This window comes from Globicephala melas, chromosome 1 (assembly GCF_963455315.2).
Source record: "Globicephala melas chromosome 1, mGloMel1.2, whole genome shotgun sequence".
NCBI classification, from domain to species: domain Eukaryota; kingdom Metazoa; phylum Chordata; class Mammalia; order Artiodactyla; family Delphinidae; genus Globicephala; species Globicephala melas.
In genome coordinates this window covers 31,169,703-31,188,535 of record NC_083314.1, presented here as the reverse complement: position 1 = coordinate 31,188,535, position 18,833 = coordinate 31,169,703, and positions in this window count along the sequence as shown.

Here is an 18,833-nt window from a genome sequence, read left to right as displayed (position 1 = left end):
TACGGTAGGGGGACGTGATGAGTTGAGTAGGTAAGGGGACGCTTTCTTGACCAAGTGACACCTGAGAAGAGATGAGAAGGGTGAGGCGGCATCAGTCAGCTGCAAACTAAACAGAGGGACACTTCCTGCAGAGGGGCAGCACGGGCAATGCGCCTTTGTAACTATGCAGGCCTGAGAGGAGGCCACCGTGGGCAGGATGATTGAGAATGAAAGGAAGGAGCTGCAGGACGAGGCCGCAGAGATCACGCTCCACCCTGCCCAGGGGATGCCCTGCCCTGCGGACTAGCACACCCAGAGAGAGCGTACCAGTGCACAGCCAGATGAGAAGCCTGCTCGAGAATGCAAGCCAACGCTGCTTCTTTCACCAAGAAAGTCTTGCCTGGTAAACTAAACAGCGTATCCATAGAGCGGACACGTGATTTACACTCTGAAGCAGGCGCCCCGCCTTACGGAACGGCGACGGTTCTCAGGGGGGCCGGGCGGGAGCCGCTCCGCGCGTCTGTGCCAGGGACCCACCCGCCTGCGGGACCTCCGGCCGCCCCGCAGGAAGCTACGACGCCCAGTCCCACGGCTACCTGTGCAGCGAGGTGTACTCCGCGGACGCGTGCCACACACACTTCAAGTGGGAGGGCGGCCTGAGTGGCAAGGCGAGAGGCCGGCCTGCCGCGGCAGACCAAGAAGGCGCTCTTCGGCCTGGGCCTAGGTGCTTGCGCCGCCCCCCTGGGCCTACCGGGCTCTGAGGGCCCTGCCCTGGACCCCCTGCCCCCCTGCCCTTGGTTCAGTCACAGCAGAGGTGGCCACACCCACACCCTGTGACCTCGGCGTTCCACCCTCCTGCAGCCCCGCCCGCCCCCCTCCGCCGGTTGCCCTGGGCTACGGAAGCTGCATCCTGGGGCCAGGGGGTTCCCAGGAGGCCAAGGGAAGACACGATGGCCTTCAATGAGTCGCAGAGGCCTTACGTGGCCCTGTGTGGTTGGGCTCACCTCTTACCTTTCAGTGAACTCTGCGAGAAGACAGGGACCTGCAGCCTCACAGTTGGGCTCCACGGTAAGGTGTGCGGGACAGACCTCAAACTGACCCACGGCATGGAGCAACACCCGCCATCGAGAGGTCTACAAGAGAGCCGCTGCAGCTAGCCCACAGGTCCGAGAAAACTAGATTCTTCTTTACGTAAGTGAGTTTTGGGGAGATTTGTTGCAAAGCATTATCACAGCAAGAGCCGACTAATACAACATTCTCCAAATCGCTGCCATGTCCACGGCTGCCACCGAGCCTACGTGTAAGGCAACTGTGTCCTCGAACTTTGAGAACTCCCGAATTCTCGGTGCCTCTCCAACACAATGTACGTGGCTAAGGTGTCCCCAGATAACTTCACTGACGTACCACCGAGACCGCCCTAAGCTTTTATTAAACGCAAAGCAACGCTCTTTCTATTCGTTTTCTGTTTCTACGTAGGTAAAATGCTTTCCGACAATCTAAAAGGATGGAAAATTGGCACAAAACACTCTGTGGATAGTTGTTTTCCACAAAGGAAAATCACAAACGAAACAGGCATTTCACCGGGTGTAGAGCACTAACGCCCCCTAGTGCCTCTAAATGCCAAGTGAACAGAGGCACTTAATTAAATATCGAATCCCAGCTCTCTCCGCTTGAGAGGGAGAGCAAGCCATTCTCAAGTGGAGGAGGGATGTTTTCAGCAGCTGTCTGCAACATTCTGTGGACCTGGCCACTGTGTAGCTACAAAGAAACCTTTTGTCTGAGGAAACTAACTAAAGAAACTTGAAAGTGGAAAAAGCGAGAAAGAATGAGACAATACCCTTATCTTGGTGACTCATTCACTTATTCGTTCACTTACCAAAGCAAACATCCACTACGTGTAGAGAGTACTGTGCTGAAAACCGCACAGAACACGGAGACGTACCCCCACTCGCAGGGAGGTTAGATACCAGAGAGGGAGACAAGATGTAGATTACCTTACGGCAGTTCCGCACATGTCTTGTTAAACTGTTTACAGCTTCAGGGGAGAGAAGGGATCCACAAATCGCTTGGATTCTCAGTGAAGTCTTCGCAGAGAAGGAGGCGCAAAATAGGTGGACTGGAAGAAACAAAAAAATTAACCTCGTGGGTAGATATGAAACGGAGCAGAGGTGCACAGATATTTAGACCCCGTTCTTCCTTGAAACGTCTAGAAAGTGAAACTGAAGCCAAATTACGGAGGGCCTTGAGTGTCAGTCTTAGGAGCTTGGCCGTATGAGGATGACAGCGGGTGCCACGGACGGCTCGGAAGAGGGCAAGGGCATAACCCAAGAGCCCTGGGAGGTGTGGGAGAGGTCGCAGCGAGGGAGGTAGAAAGGCATGCGATTCTCCGAAGCAGTCACCGTAACCCAGGTGTAAACTCATAAACGGTAGACGCGGAGTAAGGGCGACACAGATGGCAGGGAGGAGTACGAGGGACACTAGAAAGGAAAACGGTCAGGGCTTCACCAGGGATTGGGTGCATTCCTTTCTCTCCTCTAACAGAGGTTATCAGTAACCGGGCTAGTCGCTGGGAATCAAGAGTAAGCAAAACAGGCGTGATCTCTTCTTCCTCACGGACCACGGGGTAAACTTACCTACCTGAAACTGGATGTGAAAGGCGACGACGGCCATAAGCGAGAGGTGCGTGGTGTCACGTGAGCTACGGTAGGGGGACGTGATGAGTTGAGTAGGTAAGGGGACGCTTTCTTGACCAAGTGACACCTGAGAAGAGATGAGAAGGGTGAGGCGGCATCAGTCAGCTGCAAACTAAACAGAGGGACACTTCCTGCAGAGGGGCAGCACGGGCAATGCGCCGTTGTAAGTATGCAGGCCTGAGAGGAGGCCACCGTGGGCAGGATGATTGAGAATGAAAGGAAGGAGCTGCAGGACGAGGCCGCAGAGATCACGCTCCACCCTGTCCAGGGGATGCCCTGCCCTGCGGACTAGCACACCCAGAGAGAGCGTACCAGTGCACAGCCAGATGAGAAGCCTGCTCGAGAATGCAAGCCAACGCTGCTTCTTTCACCAAGAAAGTCTTGCCTGGTAAACTAAACAGCGTATCCATAGAGCGGACACGTGATTTACATTCTGAAGCAGGCGCCCCGCCTTACGGAACGGCGACGGTTCTCAGGGGGGCCGGGCGGGAGCCGCTCCGCGCGTCTGTGCCAGGGACCCACCCGCATGCGGGACCTCCGGCCACCCCGCAGGAAGCTACGACGCCCAGTCCCACGGCTACCTGTGCAGCGAGGTGTACTCCGCGGACGCGTGCCACACACACTTCAAGTGGGAGGGCGGCCTGAGTGGCAAGGCGAGAGGCCGGCCTGCCGCGCAGACCAAGAAGGCGCTCTTCGGCCTGGGCCTAGGTGCTTGCGCCGCCCCCCTGGGCCTACCGGGCTCTGAGGGCCCTGCCCTGGACCCCCTGCCCCCCTGCCCTTGGTTCAGTCACAGCAGAGGTGGCCACACCCACACCCTCTGTGACCTCGGCGTTCCACCCTCCTGCAGCCCCGCCCGCCCCCCTCCGCCGGTTGCCCTGGGCTACGGAAGCTGCATCCTGGGGCCAGGGGGTTCCCAGGAGGCCAAGGGAAGACACGATGGCCTTCAATGAGTCGCAGAGGCCTTACGTGGCCCTGTGTGGTTGGGCTCACCTCTTACCTTTCAGTGAACTCTGCGAGAAGACAGGGACCTGCAGCCTCACAGTTGGGCTCCACGGTAAGGTGTGCGGGACAGACCTCAAACTGACCCACGGCATGGAGCAACACCCGCCATCGAGAGGTCTACAAGAGAGCCGCTGCAGCTAGCCCACAGGTCCGAGAAAACTAGATTCTTCTTTACGTAAGTGAGTTTTGGGGAGATTTGTTGCAAAGCATTATCACAGCAAGAGCCGACTAATACAACATTCTCCAAATCGCTGCCATGTCCACGGCTGCCACCGAGCCTACGTGTAAGGCAACTGTGTCCTCGAACTTTGAGAACTCCCGAATTCTCGGTGCCTCTCCAACACAATGTACGTGGCTAAGGTGTCCCCAGATAACTTCACTGACGTACCACCGAGACCGCCCTAAGCTTTTATTAAACGCAAAGCAACGCTCTTTCTATTCGTTTTCTGTTTCTACGTAGGTAAAATGCTTTCCGACAATCTAAAAGGATGGAAAATTGGCACAAAACACTCTGTGGATAGTTGTTTTCCACAAAGGAAAATCACAAACGAAACAGGCATTTCACCGGGTGTAGAGCACTAACGCCCCCTAGTGCCTCTAAATGCCAAGTGAACAGAGGCACTTAATTAAATATCGAATCCCAGCTCTCTCCGCTTGAGAGGGAGAGCAAGCCATTCTCAAGTGGAGGAGGGATGTTTTCAGCAGCTGTCTGCAACATTCTGTGGACCTGGCCACTGGGTAGCTACAAAGAAACCTTTTGTCTGAGGAAACTAACTAAAGAAACTTGAAAGTGGAAAAAGCGAGAAAGAATGAGACAATACCCTTATCTTGGTGACTCATTCACTTATTCGTCCACTTACCAAAGCAAACATCCACTACGTGTAGAGAGTACCGTGCTGAAAACCGCACAGAACACGGAGATGTACCCCCATTCGCAGGGAGGTTAGATACCAGAGAGGGAGACAAGATGTAGATTACCTTACGGCAGTTCCGCACATGTCTTGTTAAACTGTTTACAGCTTCAGGGGAGAGAAGGGATCCACAAATCGCTTGGATTCTCAGTGAAGTCTTCGCAGAGAAGGAGGCGCAAAATAGGTGGACTGGAAGAAACAAAAAAATTAACCTCGTGGGTAGATATGAAACGGAGCAGAGGTGCACAGATATTTAGACCCCGTTCTTCCTTGAAACGTCTAGAAAGTGAAACTGAAGCCAAATTACGGAGGGCCTTGAGTGTCAGTCTTAGGAGCTTGGCCGTATGGGGATGACAGCGGGTGCCACGGACGGCTCGGAAGAGGGCAAGGGCATAACCCAAGAGCCCTGGGAGGTGTGGGAGAGGTCGCAGCGAGGGAGGTAGAAAGGCATGCGATTCTCCGAAGCAGTCACCGTAACCCAGGTGTAAACTCATAAACGGTAGACGCGGAGTAAGGGCGACACAGATGGCAGGGAGGAGTACGAGGGACACTAGAAAGGAAAACGGTCAGGGCTTCACCAGGGATTGGGTGCATTCCTTTCTCTCCTCTAACAGAGGTTATCAGTAACCGGGCTAGTCGCTGGGAATCAAGAGTAAGCAAAACAGGCGTGATCTCTTCTTCCTCACGGACCACGGGGTAAACTTACCTACCTGAAACTGGATGTGAAAGGCGACGACGGCCATAAGCGAGAGGTGCGTGGTGTCACGTGAGCTACGGTAGGGGGACGTGATGAGTTGAGTAGGTAAGGGGACGCTTTCTTGACCAAGTGACACCTGAGAAGAGATGAGAAGGGTGAGGCGGCATCAGTCAGCTGCAAACTAAACAGAGGGACACTTCCTGCAGAGGGGCAGCACGGGCAATGCGCCGTTGTAAGTATGCAGGCCTGAGAGGAGGCCACCGTGGGCAGGATGATTGAGAATGAAAGGAAGGAGCTGCAGGACGAGGCCGCAGAGATCACGCTCCACCCTGTCCAGGGGATGCCCTGCCCTGCGGACTAGCACACCCAGAGAGAGCGTACCAGTGCACAGCCAGATGAGAAGCCTGCTCGAGAATGCAAGCCAACGCTGCTTCTTTCACCAAGAAAGTCTTGCCTGGTAAACTAAACAGCGTATCCATAGAGCGGACACGTGATTTACATTCTGAAGCAGGCGCCCCGCCTTACGGAACGGCGACGGTTCTCAGGGGGGCCGGGCGGGAGCCGCTCCGCGCGTCTGTGCCAGGGACCCACCCGCATGCGGGACCTCCGGCCACCCCGCAGGAAGCTACGACGCCCAGTCCCACGGCTACCTGTGCAGCGAGGTGTACTCCGCGGACGCGTGCCACACACACTTCAAGTGGGAGGGCGGCCTGAGTGGCAAGGCGAGAGGCCGGCCTGCCGCGCAGACCAAGAAGGCGCTCTTCGGCCTGGGCCTAGGTGCTTGCGCCGCCCCCCTGGGCCTACCGGGCTCTGAGGGCCCTGCCCTGGACCCCCTGCCCCCCTGCCCTTGGTTCAGTCACAGCAGAGGTGGCCACACCCACACCCTCTGTGACCTCGGCGTTCCACCCTCCTGCAGCCCCGCCCGCCCCCCTCCGCCGGTTGCCCTGGGCTACGGAAGCTGCATCCTGGGGCCAGGGGGTTCCCAGGAGGCCAAGGGAAGACACGATGGCCTTCAATGAGTCGCAGAGGCCTTACGTGGCCCTGTGTGGTTGGGCTCACCTCTTACCTTTCAGTGAACTCTGCGAGAAGACAGGGACCTGCAGCCTCACAGTTGGGCTCCACGGTAAGGTGTGCGGGACAGACCTCAAACTGACCCACGGCATGGAGCAACACCCGCCATCGAGAGGTCTACAAGAGAGCCGCTGCAGCTAGCCCACAGGTCCGAGAAAACTAGATTCTTCTTTACGTAAGTGAGTTTTGGGGAGATTTGTTGCAAAGCATTATCACAGCAAGAGCCGACTAATACAACATTCTCCAAATCGCTGCCATGTCCACGGCTGCCACCGAGCCTACGTGTAAGGCAACTGTGTCCTCGAACTTTGAGAACTCCCGAATTCTCGGTGCCTCTCCAACACAATGTACGTGGCTAAGGTGTCCCCAGATAACTTCACTGACGTACCACCGAGACCGCCCTAAGCTTTTATTAAACGCAAAGCAACGCTCTTTCTATTCGTTTTCTGTTTCTACGTAGGTAAAATGCTTTCCGACAATCTAAAAGGATGGAAAATTGGCACAAAACACTCTGTGGATAGTTGTTTTCCACAAAGGAAAATCACAAACGAAACAGGCATTTCACCGGGTGTAGAGCACTAACGCCCCCTAGTGCCTCTAAATGCCAAGTGAACAGAGGCACTTAATTAAATATCGAATCCCAGCTCTCTCCGCTTGAGAGGGAGAGCAAGCCATTCTCAAGTGGAGGAGGGATGTTTTCAGCAGCTGTCTGCAACATTCTGTGGACCTGGCCACTGGGTAGCTACAAAGAAACCTTTTGTCTGAGGAAACTAACTAAAGAAACTTGAAAGTGGAAAAAGCGAGAAAGAATGAGACAATACCCTTATCTTGGTGACTCATTCACTTATTCGTCCACTTACCAAAGCAAACATCCACTACGTGTAGAGAGTACCGTGCTGAAAACCGCACAGAACACGGAGACGTACCCCCATTCGCAGGGAGGTTAGATACCAGAGAGGGAGACAAGATGTAGATTACCTTACGGCAGTTCCGCACATGTCTTGTTAAACTGTTTACAGCTTCAGGGGAGAGAAGGGATCCACAAATCGCTTGGATTCTCAGTGAAGTCTTCGCAGAGAAGGAGGCGCAAAATAGGTGGACTGGAAGAAACAAAAAAATTAACCTCGTGGGTAGATATGAAACGGAGCAGAGGTGCACAGATATTTAGACCCCGTTCTTCCTTGAAACGTCTAGAAAGTGAAACTGAAGCCAAATTACGGAGGGCCTTGAGTGTCAGTCTTAGGAGCTTGGCCGTATGGGGATGACAGCGGGTGCCACGGACGGCTCGGAAGAGGGCAAGGGCATAACCCAAGAGCCCTGGGAGGTGTGGGAGAGGTCGCAGCGAGGGAGGTAGAAAGGCATGCGATTCTCCGAAGCAGTCACCGTAACCCAGGTGTAAACTCATAAACGGTAGACGCGGAGTAAGGGCGACACAGATGGCAGGGAGGAGTACGAGGGACACTAGAAAGGAAAACGGTCAGGGCTTCACCAGGGATTGGGTGCATTCCTTTCTCTCCTCTAACAGAGGTTATCAGTAACCGGGCTAGTCGCTGGGAATCAAGAGTAAGCAAAACAGGCGTGATCTCTTCTTCCTCACGGACCACGGGGTAAACTTACCTACCTGAAACTGGATGTGAAAGGCGACGACGGCCATAAGCGAGAGGTGCGTGGTGTCACGTGAGCTACGGTAGGGGGACGTGATGAGTTGAGTAGGTAAGGGGACGCTTTCTTGACCAAGTGACACCTGAGAAGAGATGAGAAGGGTGAGGCGGCATCAGTCAGCTGCAAACTAAACAGAGGGACACTTCCTGCAGAGGGGCAGCACGGGCAATGCGCCGTTGTAAGTATGCAGGCCTGAGAGGAGGCCACCGTGGGCAGGATGATTGAGAATGAAAGGAAGGAGCTGCAGGACGAGGCCGCAGAGATCACGCTCCACCCTGTCCAGGGGATGCCCTGCCCTGCGGACTAGCACACCCAGAGAGAGCGTACCAGTGCACAGCCAGATGAGAAGCCTGCTCGAGAATGCAAGCCAACGCTGCTTCTTTCACCAAGAAAGTCTTGCCTGGTAAACTAAACAGCGTATCCATAGAGCGGACACGTGATTTACATTCTGAAGCAGGCGCCCCGCCTTACGGAACGGCGACGGTTCTCAGGGGGGCCGGGCGGGAGCCGCTCCGCGCGTCTGTGCCAGGGACCCACCCGCATGCGGGACCTCCGGCCACCCCGCAGGAAGCTACGACGCCCAGTCCCACGGCTACCTGTGCAGCGAGGTGTACTCCGCGGACGCGTGCCACACACACTTCAAGTGGGAGGGCGGCCTGAGTGGCAAGGCGAGAGGCCGGCCTGCCGCGCAGACCAAGAAGGCGCTCTTCGGCCTGGGCCTAGGTGCTTGCGCCGCCCCCCTGGGCCTACCGGGCTCTGAGGGCCCTGCCCTGGACCCCCTGCCCCCCTGCCCTTGGTTCAGTCACAGCAGAGGTGGCCACACCCACACCCTCTGTGACCTCGGCGTTCCACCCTCCTGCAGCCCCGTCCGCCCCCCTCCGCCGGTTGCCCTGGGCTACGGAAGCTGCATCCTGGGGCCAGGGGGTTCCCAGGAGGCCAAGGGAAGACACGATGGCCTTCAATGAGTCGCAGAGGCCTTACGTGGCCCTGTGTGGTTGGGCTCACCTCTTACCTTTCAGTGAACTCTGCGAGAAGACAGGGACCTGCAGCCTCACAGTTGGGCTCCACGGTAAGGTGTGCGGGACAGACCTCAAACTGACCCACGGCATGGAGCAACACCCGCCATCGAGAGGTCTACAAGAGAGCCGCTGCAGCTAGCCCACAGGTCCGAGAAAACTAGATTCTTCTTTACGTAAGTGAGTTTTGGGGAGATTTGTTGCAAAGCATTATCACAGCAAGAGCCGACTAATACAACATTCTCCAAATCGCTGCCATGTCCACGGCTGCCACCGAGCCTACGTGTAAGGCAACTGTGTCCTCGAACTTTGAGAACTCCCGAATTCTCGGTGCCTCTCCAACACAATGTACGTGGCTAAGGTGTCCCCAGATAACTTCACTGACGTACCACCGAGACCGCCCTAAGCTTTTATTAAACGCAAAGCAACGCTCTTTCTATTCGTTTTCTGTTTCTACGTAGGTAAAATGCTTTCCGACAATCTAAAAGGATGGAAAATTGGCACAAAACACTCTGTGGATAGTTGTTTTCCACAAAGGAAAATCACAAACGAAACAGGCATTTCACCGGGTGTAGAGCACTAACGCCCCCTAGTGCCTCTAAATGCCAAGTGAACAGAGGCACTTAATTAAATATCGAATCCCAGCTCTCTCCGCTTGAGAGGGAGAGCAAGCCATTCTCAAGTGGAGGAGGGATGTTTTCAGCAGCTGTCTGCAACATTCTGTGGACCTGGCCACTGGGTAGCTACAAAGAAACCTTTTGTCTGAGGAAACTAACTAAAGAAACTTGAAAGTGGAAAAAGCGAGAAAGAATGAGACAATACCCTTATCTTGGTGACTCATTCACTTATTCGTTCACTTACCAAAGCAAACATCCACTACGTGTAGAGAGTACTGTGCTGAAAACCGCACAGAACACGGAGACGTACCCCCACTCGCAGGGAGGTTAGATACCAGAGAGGGAGACAAGATGTAGATTACCTTACGGCAGTTCCGCACATGTCTTGTTAAACTGTTTACAGCTTCAGGGGAGAGAAGGGATCCACAAATCGCTTGGATTCTCAGTGAAGTCTTCGCAGAGAAGGAGGCGCAAAATAGGTGGACTGGAAGAAACAAAAAAATTAACCTCCTGGGTAGATATGAAACGGAGCAGAGGTGCACAGATATTTAGACCCCGTTCTTCCTTGAAACGTCTAGAAAGTGAAACTGAAGCCAGATTACGGAGGGCCTTGAGTGTCAGTCTTAGGAGCTTGGCCGTATGGGGATGACAGCGGGTGCCACGGACGGCTCGGAAGAGGGCAAGGGCATAACCCAAGAGCCCTGGGAGGTGTGGGAGAGGTCGCAGCGAGGGAGGTAGAAAGGCATGCGATTCTCCGAAGCAGTCACCGTAACCCAGGTGTAAACTCATAAACGGTAGACGCGGAGTAAGGGCGACACAGATGGCAGGGAGGAGTACGAGGGACACTAGAAAGGAAAACGGTCAGGGCTTCACCAGGGATTGGGTGCATTCCTTTCTCTCCTCTAACAGAGGTTATCAGTAACCGGGCTAGTCGCTGGGAATCAAGAGTAAGCAAAACAGGCGTGATCTCTTCTTCCTCACGGACCACGGGGTAAACTTACCTACCTGAAACTGGATGTGAAAGGCGACGACGGCCATAAGCGAGAGGTGCGTGGTGTCACGTGAGCTACGGTAGGGGGACGTGATGAGTTGAGTAGGTAAGGGGACGCTTTCTTGACCAAGTGACACCTGAGAAGAGATGAGAAGGGTGAGGCGGCATCAGTCAGCTGCAAACTAAACAGAGGGACACTTCCTGCAGAGGGGCAGCACGGGCAATGCGCCGTTGTAAGTATGCAGGCCTGAGAGGAGGCCACCGTGGGCAGGATGATTGAGAATGAAAGGAAGGAGCTGCAGGACGAGGCCGCAGAGATCACGCTCCACCCTGTCCAGGGGATGCCCTGCCCTGCGGACTAGCACACCCAGAGAGAGCGTACCAGTGCACAGCCAGATGAGAAGCCTGCTCGAGAATGCAAGCCAACGCTGCTTCTTTCACCAAGAAAGTCTTGCCTGGTAAACTAAACAGCGTATCCATAGAGCGGACACGTGATTTACATTCTGAAGCAGGCGCCCCGCCTTACGGAACGGCGACGGTTCTCAGGGGGGCCGGGCGGGAGCCGCTCCGCGCGTCTGTGCCAGGGACCCACCCGCATGCGGGACCTCCGGCCACCCCGCAGGAAGCTACGACGCCCAGTCCCACGGCTACCTGTGCAGCGAGGTGTACTCCGCGGACGCGTGCCACACACACTTCAAGTGGGAGGGCGGCCTGAGTGGCAAGGCGAGAGGCCGGCCTGCCGCGCAGACCAAGAAGGCGCTCTTCGGCCTGGGCCTAGGTGCTTGCGCCGCCCCCCTGGGCCTACCGGGCTCTGAGGGCCCTGCCCTGGACCCCCTGCCCCCCTGCCCTTGGTTCAGTCACAGCAGAGGTGGCCACACCCACACCCTCTGTGACCTCGGCGTTCCACCCTCCTGCAGCCCCGCCCGCCCCCCTCCGCCGGTTGCCCTGGGCTACGGAAGCTGCATCCTGGGGCCAGGGGGTTCCCAGGAGGCCAAGGGAAGACACGATGGCCTTCAATGAGTCGCAGAGGCCTTACGTGGCCCTGTGTGGTTGGGCTCACCTCTTACCTTTCAGTGAACTCTGCGAGAAGACAGGGACCTGCAGCCTCACAGTTGGGCTCCACGGTAAGGTGTGCGGGACAGACCTCAAACTGACCCACGGCATGGAGCAACACCCGCCATCGAGAGGTCTACAAGAGAGCCGCTGCAGCTAGCCCACAGGTCCGAGAAAACTAGATTCTTCTTTACGTAAGTGAGTTTTGGGGAGATTTGTTGCAAAGCATTATCACAGCAAGAGCCGACTAATACAACATTCTCCAAATCGCTGCCATGTCCACGGCTGCCACCGAGCCTACGTGTAAGGCAACTGTGTCCTCGAACTTTGAGAACTCCCGAATTCTCGGTGCCTCTCCAACACAATGTACGTGGCTAAGGTGTCCCCAGATAACTTCACTGACGTACCACCGAGACCGCCCTAAGCTTTTATTAAACGCAAAGCAACGCTCTTTCTATTCGTTTTCTGTTTCTACGTAGGTAAAATGCTTTCCGACAATCTAAAAGGATGGAAAATTGGCACAAAACACTCTGTGGATAGTTGTTTTCCACAAAGGAAAATCACAAACGAAACAGGCATTTCACCGGGTGTAGAGCACTAACGCCCCCTAGTGCCTCTAAATGCCAAGTGAACAGAGGCACTTAATTAAATATCGAATCCCAGCTCTCTCCGCTTGAGAGGGAGAGCAAGCCATTCTCAAGTGGAGGAGGGATGTTTTCAGCAGCTGTCTGCAACATTCTGTGGACCTGGCCACTGGGTAGCTACAAAGAAACCTTTTGTCTGAGGAAACTAACTAAAGAAACTTGAAAGTGGAAAAAGCGAGAAAGAATGAGACAATACCCTTATCTTGGTGACTCATTCACTTATTCGTTCACTTACCAAAGCAAACATCCACTACGTGTAGAGAGTACCGTGCTGAAAACCGCACAGAACACGGAGACGTACCCCCACTCGCAGGGAGGTTAGATACCAGAGAGGGAGACAAGATGTAGATTACCTTACGGCAGTTCCGCACATGTCTTGTTAAACTGTTTACAGCTTCAGGGGAGAGAAGGGATCCACAAATCGCTTGGATTCTCAGTGAAGTCTTCGCAGAGAAGGAGGCGCAAAATAGGTGGACTGGAAGAAACAAAAAAATTAACCTCCTGGGTAGATATGAAACGGAGCAGAGGTGCACAGATATTTAGACCCCGTTCTTCCTTGAAACGTCTAGAAAGTGAAACTGAAGCCAGATTACGGAGGGCCTTGAGTGTCAGTCTTAGGAGCTTGGCCGTATGGGGATGACAGCGGGTGCCACGGACGGCTCGGAAGAGGGCAAGGGCATAACCCAAGAGCCCTGGGAGGTGTGGGAGAGGTCGCAGCGAGGGAGGTAGAAAGGCATGCGATTCTCCGAAGCAGTCACCGTAACCCAGGTGTAAACTCATAAACGGTAGACGCGGAGTAAGGGCGACACAGATGGCAGGGAGGAGTACGAGGGACACTAGAAAGGAAAACGGTCAGGGCTTCACCAGGGATTGGGTGCATTCCTTTCTCTCCTCTAACAGAGGTTATCAGTAACCGGGCTAGTCGCTGGGAATCAAGAGTAAGCAAAACAGGCGTGATCTCTTCTTCCTCACGGACCACGGGGTAAACTTACCTACCTGAAACTGGATGTGAAAGGCGACGACGGCCATAAGCGAGAGGTGCGTGGTGTCACGTGAGCTACGGTAGGGGGACGTGATGAGTTGAGTAGGTAAGGGGACGCTTTCTTGACCAAGTGACACCTGAGAAGAGATGAGAAGGGTGAGGCGGCATCAGTCAGCTGCAAACTAAACAGAGGGACACTTCCTGCAGAGGGGCAGCACGGGCAATGCGCCGTTGTAAGTATGCAGGCCTGAGAGGAGGCCACCGTGGGCAGGATGATTGAGAATGAAAGGAAGGAGCTGCAGGACGAGGCCGCAGAGATCACGCTCCACCCTGTCCAGGGGATGCCCTGCCCTGCGGACTAGCACACCCAGAGAGAGCGTACCAGTGCACAGCCAGATGAGAAGCCTGCTCGAGAATGCAAGCCAACGCTGCTTCTTTCACCAAGAAAGTCTTGCCTGGTAAACTAAACAGCGTATCCATAGAGCGGACACGTGATTTACATTCTGAAGCAGGCGCCCCGCCTTACGGAACGGCGACGGTTCTCAGGGGGGCCGGGCGGGAGCCGCTCCGCGCGTCTGTGCCAGGGACCCACCCGCATGCGGGACCTCCGGCCACCCCGCAGGAAGCTACGACGCCCAGTCCCACGGCTACCTGTGCAGCGAGGTGTACTCCGCGGACGCGTGCCACACACACTTCAAGTGGGAGGGCGGCCTGAGTGGCAAGGCGAGAGGCCGGCCTGCCGCGCAGACCAAGAAGGCGCTCTTCGGCCTGGGCCTAGGTGCTTGCGCCGCCCCCCTGGGCCTACCGGGCTCTGAGGGCCCTGCCCTGGACCCCCTGCCCCCCTGCCCTTGGTTCAGTCACAGCAGAGGTGGCCACACCCACACCCTCTGTGACCTCGGCGTTCCACCCTCCTGCAGCCCCGCCCGCCCCCCTCCGCCGGTTGCCCTGGGCTACGGAAGCTGCATCCTGGGGCCAGGGGGTTCCCAGGAGGCCAAGGGAAGACACGATGGCCTTCAATGAGTCGCAGAGGCCTTACGTGGCCCTGTGTGGTTGGGCTCACCTCTTACCTTTCAGTGAACTCTGCGAGAAGACAGGGACCTGCAGCCTCACAGTTGGGCTCCACGGTAAGGTGTGCGGGACAGACCTCAAACTGACCCACGGCATGGAGCAACACCCGCCATCGAGAGGTCTACAAGAGAGCCGCTGCAGCTAGCCCACAGGTCCGAGAAAACTAGATTCTTCTTTACGTAAGTGAGTTTTGGGGAGATTTGTTGCAAAGCATTATCACAGCAAGAGCCGACTAATACAACATTCTCCAAATCGCTGCCATGTCCACGGCTGCCACCGAGCCTACGTGTAAGGCAACTGTGTCCTCGAACTTTGAGAACTCCCGAATTCTCGGTGCCTCTCCAACACAATGTACGTGGCTAAGGTGTCCCCAGATAACTTCACTGACGTACCACCGAGACCGCCCTAAGCTTTTATTAAACGCAAAGCAACGCTCTTTCTATTCGTTTTCTGTTTCTACGTAGGTAAAATGCTTTCCGACAATCTAAAAGGATGGAAAATTGGCACAAAACACTCTGTGGATAGTTGTTTTCCACAAAGGAAAATCACAAACGAAACAGGCATTTCACCGGGTGTAGAGCACTAACGCCCCCTAGTGCCTCTAAATGCCAAGTGAACAGAGGCACTTAATTAAATATCGAATCCCAGCTCTCTCCGCTTGAGAGGGAGAGCAAGCCATTCTCAAGTGGAGGAGGGATGTTTTCAGCAGCTGTCTGCAACATTCTGTGGACCTGGCCACTGGGTAGCTACAAAGAAACCTTTTGTCTGAGGAAACTAACTAAAGAAACTTGAAAGTGGAAAAAGCGAGAAAGAATGAGACAATACCCTTATCTTGGTGACTCATTCACTTATTCGTCCACTTACCAAAGCAAACATCCACTACGTGTAGAGAGTACCGTGCTGAAAACCGCACAGAACACGGAGACGTACCCCCATTCGCAGGGAGGTTAGATACCAGAGAGGGAGACAAGATGTAGATTACCTTACGGCAGTTCCGCACATGTCTTGTTAAACTGTTTACAGCTTCAGGGGAGAGAAGGGATCCACAAATCGCTTGGATTCTCAGTGAAGTCTTCGCAGAGAAGGAGGCGCAAAATAGGTGGACTGGAAGAAACAAAAAAATTAACCTCGTGGGTAGATATGAAACGGAGCAGAGGTGCACAGATATTTAGACCCCGTTCTTCCTTGAAACGTCTAGAAAGTGAAACTGAAGCCAAATTACGGAGGGCCTTGAGTGTCAGTCTTAGGAGCTTGGCCGTATGGGGATGACAGCGGGTGCCACGGACGGCTCGGAAGAGGGCAAGGGCATAACCCAAGAGCCCTGGGAGGTGTGGGAGAGGTCGCAGCGAGGGAGGTAGAAAGGCATGCGATTCTCCGAAGCAGTCACCGTAACCCAGGTGTAAACTCATAAACGGTAGACGCGGAGTAAGGGCGACACAGATGGCAGGGAGGAGTACGAGGGACACTAGAAAGGAAAACGGTCAGGGCTTCACCAGGGATTGGGTGCATTCCTTTCTCTCCTCTAACAGAGGTTATCAGTAACCGGGCTAGTCGCTGGGAATCAAGAGTAAGCAAAACAGGCGTGATCTCTTCTTCCTCACGGACCACGGGGTAAACTTACCTACCTGAAACTGGATGTGAAAGGCGACGACGGCCATAAGCGAGAGGTGCGTGGTGTCACGTGAGCTACGGTAGGGGGACGTGATGAGTTGAGTAGGTAAGGGGACGCTTTCTTGACCAAGTGACACCTGAGAAGAGATGAGAAGGGTGAGGCGGCATCAGTCAGCTGCAAACTAAACAGAGGGACACTTCCTGCAGAGGGGCAGCACGGGCAATGCGCCGTTGTAAGTATGCAGGCCTGAGAGGAGGCCACCGTGGGCAGGATGATTGAGAATGAAAGGAAGGAGCTGCAGGACGAGGCCGCAGAGATCACGCTCCACCCTGTCCAGGGGATGCCCTGCCCTGCGGACTAGCACACCCAGAGAGAGCGTACCAGTGCACAGCCAGATGAGAAGCCTGCTCGAGAATGCAAGCCAACGCTGCTTCTTTCACCAAGAAAGTCTTGCCTGGTAAACTAAACAGCGTATCCATAGAGCGGACACGTGATTTACATTCTGAAGCAGGCGCCCCGCCTTACGGAACGGCGACGGTTCTCAGGGGGGCCGGGCGGGAGCCGCTCCGCGCGTCTGTGCCAGGGACCCACCCGCATGCGGGACCTCCGGCCACCCCGCAGGAAGCTACGACGCCCAGTCCCACGGCTACCTGTGCAGCGAGGTGTACTCCGCGGACGCGTGCCACACACACTTCAAGTGGGAGGGCGGCCTGAGTGGCAAGGCGAGAGGCCGGCCTGCCGCGCAGACCAAGAAGGCGCTCTTCGGCCTGGGCCTAGGTGCTTGCGCCGCCCCCCTGGGCCTACCGGGCTCTGAGGGCCCTGCCCTGGACCCCCTGCCCCCCTGCCCTTGGTTCAGTCACAGCAGAGGTGGCCACACCCACACCCTCTGTGACCTCGGCGTTCCACCCTCCTGCAGCCCCGCCCGCCCCCCTCCGCCGGTTGCCCTGGGCTACGGAAGCTGCATCCTGGGGCCAGGGGGTTCCCAGGAGGCCAAGGGAAGACACGATGGCCTTCAATGAGTCGCAGAGGCCTTACGTGGCCCTGTGTGGTTGGGCTCACCTCTTACCTTTCAGTGAACTCTGCGAGAAGACAGGGACCTGCAGCCTCACAGTTGGGCTCCACGGTAAGGTGTGCGGGACAGACCTCAAACTGACCCACGGCATGGAGCAACACCCGCCATCGAGAGGTCTACAAGAGAGCCGCTGCAGCTAGCCCACAGGTCCGAGAAAACTAGATTCTTCTTTACGTAAGTGAGTTTTGGGGAGATTTGTTGCAAAGCATTATCACAGCAAGAGCCGACTAATACAACATTCTCCAAATCGCTGCCATGTCCACGGCTGCCACCGAGCCTACGTGTAAGGCAACTGTGTCCTCGAACTTTGAGAACTCCCGAATTCTCGGTGCCTCTCCAACACAATGTACGTGGCTAAGGTGTCCCCAGATAACTTCACTGACGTACCACCGAGACCGCCCTAAGCTTTTATTAAACGCAAAGCAACGCTCTTTCTATTCGTTTTCTGTTTCTACGTAGGTAAAATGCTTTCCGACAATCTAAAAGGATGGAAAATTGGCACAAAACACTCTGTGGATAGTTGTTTTCCACAAAGGAAAATCACAAACGAAACAGGCATTTCACCGGGTGTAGAGCACTAACGCCCCCTAGTGCCTCTAAATGCCAAGTGAACAGAGGCACTTAATTAAATATCGAATCCCAGCTCTCTCCGCTTGAGAGGGAGAGCAAGCCATTCTCAAGTGGAGGAGGGATGTTTTCAGCAGCTGTCTGCAACATTCTGTGGACCTGGCCACTGGGTAGCTACAAAGAAACCTTTTGTCTGAGGAAACTAACTAAAGAAACTTGAAAGTGGAAAAAGCGAGAAAGAATGAGACAATACCCTTATCTTGGTGACTCATTCACTTATTCGTCCACTTACCAAAGCAAACATCCACTACGTGTAGAGAGTACCGTGCTGAAAACCGCACAGAACACGGAGACGTACCCCCATTCGCAGGGAGGTTAGATACCAGAGAGGGAGACAAGATGTAGATTACCTTACGGCAGTTCCGCACATGTCTTGTTAAACTGTTTACAGCTTCAGGGGAGAGAAGGGATCCACAAATCGCTTGGATTCTCAGTGAAGTCTTCGCAGAGAAGGAGGCGCAAAATAGGTGGACTGGAAGAAACAAAAAAATTAACCTCGTGGGTAGATATGAAACGGAGCAGAGGTGCACAGATATTTAGACCCCGTTCTTCCTTGAAACGTCTAGAAAGTGAAACTGAAGCCAAATTACGGAGGGCCTTGAGTGTCAGTCTTAGGAGCTTGGCCGTATGGGGATGACAGCGGGTGCCACGGACGGCTCGGAAGAGGGCAAGGGCATAACCCAAGAGCCCTGGGAGGTGTGGGAGAGGTCGCAGCGAGGGAGGTAGAAAGGCATGCGATTCTCCGAAGCAGTCACCGTAACCCAGGTGTAAACTCATAAACGGTAGACGCGGAGTAAGGGCGACACAGATGGCAGGGAGGAGTACGAGGGACACTAGAAAGGAAAACGGTCAGGGCTTCACCAGGGATTGGGTGCATTCCTTTCTCTCCTCTAACAGAGGTTATCAGTAACCGGGCTAGTCGCTGGGAATCAAGAGTAAGCAAAACAGGCGTGATCTCTTCTTCCTCACGGACCACGGGGTAAACTTACCTACCTGAAACTGGATGTGAAAGGCGACGACGGCCATAAGCGAGAGGTGCGTGGTGTCACGTGAGCTACGGTAGGGGGACGTGATGAGTTGAGTAGGTAAGGGGACGCTTTCTTGACCAAGTGACACCTGAGAAGAGATGAGAAGGG